General features: G+C 31.3%; 1 pseudogene across 1 annotated transcript; it reads left to right on the top strand.

Annotated features, from left to right (window-relative positions):
- Window positions 1-398: 398 nt before the first annotated feature.
- Window positions 399-6,036, top strand: LOC105423120 (uncharacterized; annotated as a pseudogene). The gene is made up of 5 exons (XR_016138373.1): window positions 399-775; window positions 890-1,072; window positions 1,349-1,767; window positions 2,814-5,064; window positions 5,312-6,036. The product of XR_016138373.1 is annotated as an uncharacterized LOC105423120 (transcript).
- Window positions 6,037-8,316: the final 2,280 nt, after the last annotated feature.

Here is an 8,316-nt window from a genome sequence, read left to right as displayed (position 1 = left end):
TAGAAATTTATTTAATACAAAATGAAAAAAATTTCTAAAGCAGAATTGAAGAATGGAGATATTTAAGATCTTTAATAAAAATGTCTATGGACCGCAGCACACACTTTTGCATAAGGCATAATGCATAACGCATAAGAAAATGAATCAATCATAATTCTCCATTTCTATCGTTATAATGGAAATAAAAGATTCTGATTGGTTAATTTTTTTACGCGTATACATTATGCCTTAGTGTCGGTCCACAATAAATATTTAATCTTTAAGTCGTAAGAAATTGACCAATCATAGTCGAGTATTCTTTTCATATTCGATTATAATTGGTCAATTTCTTACTTCTTAAAGCTTAAATCACCTATTGTGGACCGACACTTATGCAGAAGTGTATGCTGCGGCTCTAAGTCTTGTAGTGCATCAGCCATATTACATTCGTTTGACCACGTAACCTCGTGTTAATCACGTGGCATCATTTGTCCCTCTACGTCACATTATGGCTGCGTTCCGTAACTTACTGGCAGTATTGCCAGCAGACGTCATTATAGTGTGTTATGCAAGCGTTCCATTTTTACTAGTTCACTATTGCACTGTGAAATTGTGGAAACTGAACGGGATTGAACAGTACTGCGTACAACTGTGTATGACGCTGTTATATAATAATATAAGAAAATGGAAAAAGTTTTTATAATTAATAATATTGCACATATAATGGAATCAAGTAGCGGTGAATTTGATAGTAACTCTGATGTAATGGAGGAAATGATAATAATATTAAAGAAAAGTAGATCAAATTCTATACCTAAAATACGTTGTAGAAAATGTAGTATCTCGATATACAAACAAAGAATTTAAAACTTATTTTCGATATATTTTTATAATCTTTTATTCTTTGTAGATACGATAAACTGTTGGTTAGGTTATCCCAAATAAGAAGGGAGGATGTGTGTCACGACGGGGCCCGACCACGAACTAGTCGTGAAAACTCGTAATTATTTTGCGAAAAAATACTACCTCAGCCAGGAATCGAACCTGGATCTCCTGCTTACCGGGCAGGCATCTTATCCCTTCAACTACCGGGGCATGTGATAATATTTATCGCAAATAACGTATTTAGAATAACACGTCAACAATACAATGATACACACACACACACACACACACACACACACACACACACACACACACACACACACATATATATATATATATATATATGTATATATATATATATATATATATATATATATACGTATATTACAATATACATATATACATATATTCTTTCGAATCCCCACGACCGGTACTCCAGAGCGATGTTGGTTTCTGTAATTTTACTAAAATATATTTATTTTAGATTACATCGGAATACATTTTTTTTATATTGGAATTAATAGGACCAATCTTAGAAAGGGATGGAAAATCAGATAGATGCACGATCTCTCCTAAAAAGCAATTAAAGCAATAATTTCGTATATAATAATGTGTTACGTCCGAGGTTGGAGGAAAGGTAATACCTTCCGTCAGGAGGAGAAGAACTCGGGTGGACGCACGGAACCTTTTTTGTTCTCGCAGATCGACGTCGTAAGGTCGATCCGCGAGTCGAACGCGCGTTAAGGGAACAGGAATCGGGTCAGCGTCGGTGACGTTATAACCCTTACCTGCGCCAGCGCTATCGGTGGTCCGTTTTTTGGTCAGAGAACCGAATCTCTTTTACCAGGGATGGACCTCGTCGATCCTCAGGGAGCCGTGAATGGTTCGGGATCAAGTTTTAGGGTAAATAAATTGAGACGGAATTCGAATTAACTGATTTAATAATAATAATAATAATAATAAAAGGATTACAATATGTTAATTCGCAAATTTTTCTGTATACATTAAAGTGTAGAAGTATTGGTTACAAAAAATTTTATACGTAAATTTCAAATAATAATAAATAACAAAGCAAACAAAAAAAATCTGGTATTTATATACCCAATTGTTCCAATTGGGGCAAAAAATTGGTGGTCGCGAGCATATCGATGGGATCGGGTTGCAGGTGTGGCGGGGGATCAGGGTGAGCGCTGCGGAAAGCCTTCACTGGAACGAGGTAGGGAAGAGGGTCACGGGAAATGTACATAGGGATGGTATCGGTAATTTGGTGTCTTGAGATTTGATCCCAAAACTGATCGGGGTTGAATTCTTTTAATGAAAAAGGTGCCAGGAGGTGGATGGGTGGGAGAGCGGGGAAATTGACGGACGAGAAGAACTTCTCCATGTCGAAGACTACTACTCTCTTCTCTGGAGTATATTGTTTTTCAAAATCTGCCGCGGAGCGGAGGACGGTGGCGTACTGTTGTAAGGTGATGTTAGCTAGTCTCGGTTCTACGTCTATTAACTGCTCCGCGAGTTTTTCGGCATGTCCGGTTTCGACGAATCCGCTTATTTAACTTCTCCCGACGGTATCGCAATGCCCGTTTCGTTGGGTTGTTCGGGATGGCTTTCGTTCGGTTCACTATGTAAATAAGAGTTAGATGAGAGAGAGTGTGAGATGAGAGTGGTAAAAAAAAAAAGAAATTGAGGAATCGTGATAAAGCAGTTTCACCGAATCAATCGGCGACTTGCCAGGTTGGAATCGAGGAAGGCAGTTTCACTGAGTTAATCGGCGACTTGCCAAGTCGGAGTGTGGAGAAATCGGGGAAGGCAGCTTTACTGAGTTAATCGGCGGCTTGCCAATTTGGAATGTTGGAGTGTTTTAATGAAACAAATATGTAGAGATCGCGAACCAAACAGCCAGTCTACCGCGGGAAAAAGTGATAAAGATGGACTTACTTTTGTTGTAGCGGCCGCTGGTGATGGACGAGAAGTGTGGTGACTAGGCTGGATCGTGGATCGAATCACACGAAAAATGTAAGAATCGCGCACAGATTCTAACTGGAAAAGATTTTTCGACCTCGGATGGTCCATGAAGGCGTGGAACGATGAGAAGCGAGAAGAGAGCGATCCGCTCCAAGTCGCGATTTTTAAAGGGTTCCGAAGGGGTGGGAATATTTGAGGGCGTGATGGATTTCCGCGTTGGCTTGCCGAATGATAGTTTAGAAAAATTGTGAGTATAGAGGAAGGAGGGAAGCGGTGTTCTGTGAATTGTGATTGTTTTTATATTTCCAGATTTTCTAGCGAATGATGGAATTAGTTAGTGAAAATTTTCCCGCCATTCCACACCCTCAATCATTCATTGGTGTGACCGCCAACGACCGCTAATCGTTTCTTCTTGATTGGCGTTTCCTTTAGTTTCCCCACCAATTTGGGGAGTGACCCTCGGACGATCCGACGCGTTTCTTATCCGTTAGGAATTTGCTTTTGTTAATATTTTTTTTATTTTTATTGGTATGTTATAAACTTGTCGATGCCGACAAAGCTGTCTATCCCAAGAATTATTTTTTTTGATAGTGAGACGTATCTTGAGAGGAATTTTTGTTTATTTATTTAGGGTTTCTTTAGATCGTTCGAAGCGCTTTCATTTTCTTAGCAGCCGTTATCTTTTTCCGAAAGAGAAGAATTCGTAAAGTCCCCCGGACGTAACAAATGTTTATACAAACTTAGCGCGAATGATCGAATCCGCTATAATATAAATATCAAACTTTATTTTTATCTCGTAATGCTTTTTGTGCGTTTTTTTTTATTTATTATTATTTATTGAATATTTGTTTCTGCATCGAGTAGGATTAACTTTTTTTTCTCGAAAGTCGCCATTTTGTACTGTGACTGCTGCATTTTTCTTCTAGCTACAATAGCTGCAGCAGGAAGTAACGACAAAATTTATGACGTTATTATTCTATCATAGTACTATCGCAGCACACTGGAATAAATTTCGGAATAGCATTACAATACTGCCAGTACTGGCAGTGAGTTACGGAACGCAGCCTATGTAATACATAAGTTTTGAAATCAATTTTTATTTACTCTCAAATAGAAGAGTTAGCGGTCTAGTGTCTAATATAAATGTTTATGAATTCAAATCAACGCTGTCTTATATTCCTTAAGTTGTGTTAGCTGTGATTAGTTGGTAGATATCGAAGATAAATAAAGTTATAAATAAAGTAATTTTACAAATTTAAAATATTTATAATTATAATTATTTAGCCTATTTAGCATTATTGTCTTATAATTAACAAAATTTAAATTATTTAAATTATTGTGATATCTTAATATTTAATTAAAACTTATATATAATAATAAACTTATATATAATTATGTTTATTAAAGAAGCATATATATATATACCAACATTATTTTCTTCTTTCGTAAATATATCTGCAGTAGACATTTTCTTCTTAAAATCAGATTTGCTTGCGTAAATAAACTAACTAATTAACTCGGGGAATATAAGACAATATATAAACAGTATATTATATTACTTATAATCTATATCAGTATATTATATTACTTATAATTATAATTACTTATAATATCTTCGATGGGTGCTTTCCATTTGTTATGATTTGTGTCGATTTGAGCTGACTCAAGTCATTAACTCCTAATGTAATAAATGGAAAGCACCTATCTGCGCAGAAGTTGATGCATAGTAGGTTTTTTGATCTAAATAAAATATGATTATCAATATTTTATTAAAATTATTATTATTTGAAGATAATATACACAATGTAAATTTTTTATTTTTCTGTTCTATTTTTATTTTACAAATATACATAGAAATATACATATATTTTTATATAGAATTACAATACAAAGCATATAGAGGTTATATGTAATAGTATATAAGTTAATAAATAATTTTTTTAACAGATGAATGAAAATAATTGGATAAATGTAATTTATTTATTGCATAATGATAGTACTAGCAGTGACAGTAGCGATAGTGACAGCAGTAGTAGTTCTTCAGATGAAAACTACATCCGTTAGAAAATAACTTATATGAAGAAGATCTGCTAGATCCTCTTCTGCAGCTATTAATGAATGGCCGTAGACGACATCATGTGCAAAATTTTCTTGATGTGATACACAGGAAAAGTGATAGTCTTTTTTTTAGAGAAGATTTCAGATTAAATCGCATGATTGTGTACAGATTAATAAGTAATTATTGTGATAATAGTATTAAGTAAAATATTATTATTAATAATATTAATTTTTTAAGATATTTTATCTTATAGTAATAGAAAAAACGTTCCGTTTGACCACGTTGCGATTGACCACAGCCATTCACAGCGGCCGGTATCTAGAGGGTTCCTCTGTTCAAACGTTATGAATGGTGACCAATTGTAACCATGGTCAAACGGCCCTCACCCGAAGAAACTTATTTTAATTGCTAACTTTTTTTTAGAATCTTTTGAGGCCAGCAGATTTATGCCAACAAATGAATTTGGAAAAGAAAGAAAATCTGCAAAACTATGTTTGCTAGTAACTCTTTGATTTTTAAATAAAGAACCACATCGAATTATCTAATCGTTTTGATATATCATTATTATCAGTATTTCGTATTATACGTCGAGTCATCAGTTTATTAATAACTCTGGAAGTTATTAAGTAACCTCAAGAAAATGATCTAATTAAAATTTCTCAGTGAGTTTCAAGAAAAACAACAGGAATATCAGGCTGCATAGGAGCAATAGATGATTCCCATATTTATATAAATAAGCCTGAGGAAAATAGAGTAAAGAATATTTTAACAGAAAACAGTGTTATTTAATTCTTTTACAAGCTGTTAGTGATTGTAATGAGATTTCTTCTATATGAGATTTCTTAATATATATTGTGATGATCTTTTCACGATATTCGAATATTAAGAAGATCATAGCTTTTTTATACTGCTGAACAAAAAAGAGAAAATCTTTTTCCAAACAAAACTTTTTTGTTAGGAGATAAAGATTATAATGTAGCAAAAAAATGGATTGTCTGTCCTTTCAAAGATAACGGTAATTTAAACGATTCAACAAGAAGCATTTAATATAAAAATTTCAATAACTAGAGTTGCAGTTGAAAAAGTTTTTGGTATTTTAAAAGCCCGATTTCAAATAAATTATCTTTACGCGATGTTCATTTTATGACTCAAATTATAGTAGGTTGTTGCGTATTTCATAATTTATGTTTAGATTATGAAGATAACGGTGAAGATTTTTATAATAAAAATCCTGCAGCAGAAGAAAATAATTTTGCGCAAAATTATAATGAAGAAGGAGACGAAATTATAGACGAAGAAGATTTAAAAGATCGTCGAACATTATTATTCAGAGAATATCCTATGCAATAATTTATCTAATCTATATAATGTACATATCAGATAATATATATTATCAAATAAAATTAATATTCATATGTTATTTAACTTGTAATAAAATTTATTTTACTATTCAATATATATTAATTATACTTATGCCAATCACCGAAATGATTTATTATTTATATATTATTTTTGTAAAAAATTTATTCAAATTATGTTTAAATACTTTATTTAAATTTAGTTATATGAAAATAATATTAATAAATAAATATTATAAATATTATTAATAAATGCTTTTTTTTTACACAATAAATATATATAAAGATATAATACTATATAAATAAACAAATTTTAATATTTTTATAAAATCAGTTTATATATTTACAAAAAGAATTTTTGAAATTATTATTTATGTTATTTAAATCAATAGATAAGAATATAAATAAAAAACAAACAAATTAATTATCAATTTATTTATTTCTCAATAAAACATTATATACATTTATTTAATAAAACATAATAATATAGTAAGTTTTAATTATTTATACAAAATAGCAAGAAACAAAATAAAATATTTCAAAAAATAAAATATTTTATTTATAGCTTTTTGTATTATACATATTATTAAGATTGCAGCAATTATAGAGCAATTAAATATTTAATCATATGGTAATATCAATAATCTTAATTATTTATAACACAGATATTTTTTATATTTTGCACATATATAATTAAAAAATATAAAAATAAAATCTTTTAATATAAAATAAAATGTCTCTTATTTGAGTTAACATAACAATATTCATCTCGAATTATTATCTAATATATATGTATGTACTCACATATATATATTACGTACATTTATTATTAGAAAATTATAACATATTAAATATCATTTTAACTTTTTTCAACAAAAACGTAATATTTCAAACAAAAATAGTTTTTAATTTTATAACAATTACAAATATATTTAATAATTATATTACATTGGAGAAAACATTATAGCTTAAAATCTTTGTTATTTAAAAAATATGTTGTTTTTTTGAGATTAAGATAAATATTATTATGTATATCAGCTATTCAAATTAAAAATATTTTGTTTCTTGATTAAGCTTTTTAACAAATCACATTTTTCTTTTTGAATAGACATCTTTTCTCTATGTTGTTCAGTCTTTTTGGTTAACTTCAATTCTTCAAACAACATCTTTTTCTTCTTAAAAGCTAATTTTTCTTTTTTTAATGCAAGTTCTTCTATTTTTTTTTATTTTCATTTTCTTCGTATTCTTTTTTATCTTCATATTTTTTCTAAATAAACTGAAGATGTTCCAATCATTGCTTCTCTAACTCTAATTTTGTTCGAGATGTTTTTGTGTGTTTCCTATTCCATGTCTTTTTTTGCACTATTTTTATTTCTGCTAATATTGTCTATACTATGTTCTTCTGTTCTAGTATTTTCTTGGACATTACTTGATTCTTTTATTAGGTGTACAAAAAGTTCTGAGCTTTTTTTTGTAAAATTCAATCTTTATTCAAAAACAAACAAAAAAAATATTAATCAGCGAAATATTCTCCGTTTGCATCAACGACCTTTTGCCATCTTTTGGGTAGCTTGCGAATTTCTTGATGATAGAAGCTCACCGGCTTCGAAGCGATAAAGTCATCAATGCATTTTCGTATCTCTTCAAATCTCACGAAATGTGTATCAGCCAAATGATGCTGCAGCGACCGGAATAGATAGTAATCGGAAGGCGCCATGTCTGAGCTATACGCCGCGTGCGGGAGAAGTTCCCAGCCTAACGCAAAGATATGGTCCTGAGTCGCTTTCGCAACATGTGATCGAGCATTGTCATGAAGCAAGATCACTTTACGACGTCCTTGGCCAGTAAATGGCCTCTTTTCTTTTAATGCATCGCTCAAATTGGTCAATTGTTGTTGGTAGCGGTCTGCCGTGATTGTTTCATTCGATTGTAACAACTCGTAATACAATACACCTTTCCAATCCTACCAGATACAAAGCAAAACCTTCTTGGCGTGGATATTGGGCTTTGGCTTCAATGTCGAAGGTTGATCAGGGTCAACCCATGATTTTCTACGTTTAGGGTTATCAT

This window comes from Pogonomyrmex barbatus, unplaced genomic scaffold (genome assembly GCF_055798465.1).
Source record: "Pogonomyrmex barbatus isolate J1 unplaced genomic scaffold, ASM5579846v1 scaffold14, whole genome shotgun sequence".
In the NCBI taxonomy this organism is placed as follows: domain Eukaryota; kingdom Metazoa; phylum Arthropoda; class Insecta; order Hymenoptera; family Formicidae; genus Pogonomyrmex; species Pogonomyrmex barbatus.
Note: the sequence above shows the minus strand (reverse complement) of the source record. Positions and strands in the feature narration are given on the sequence as shown.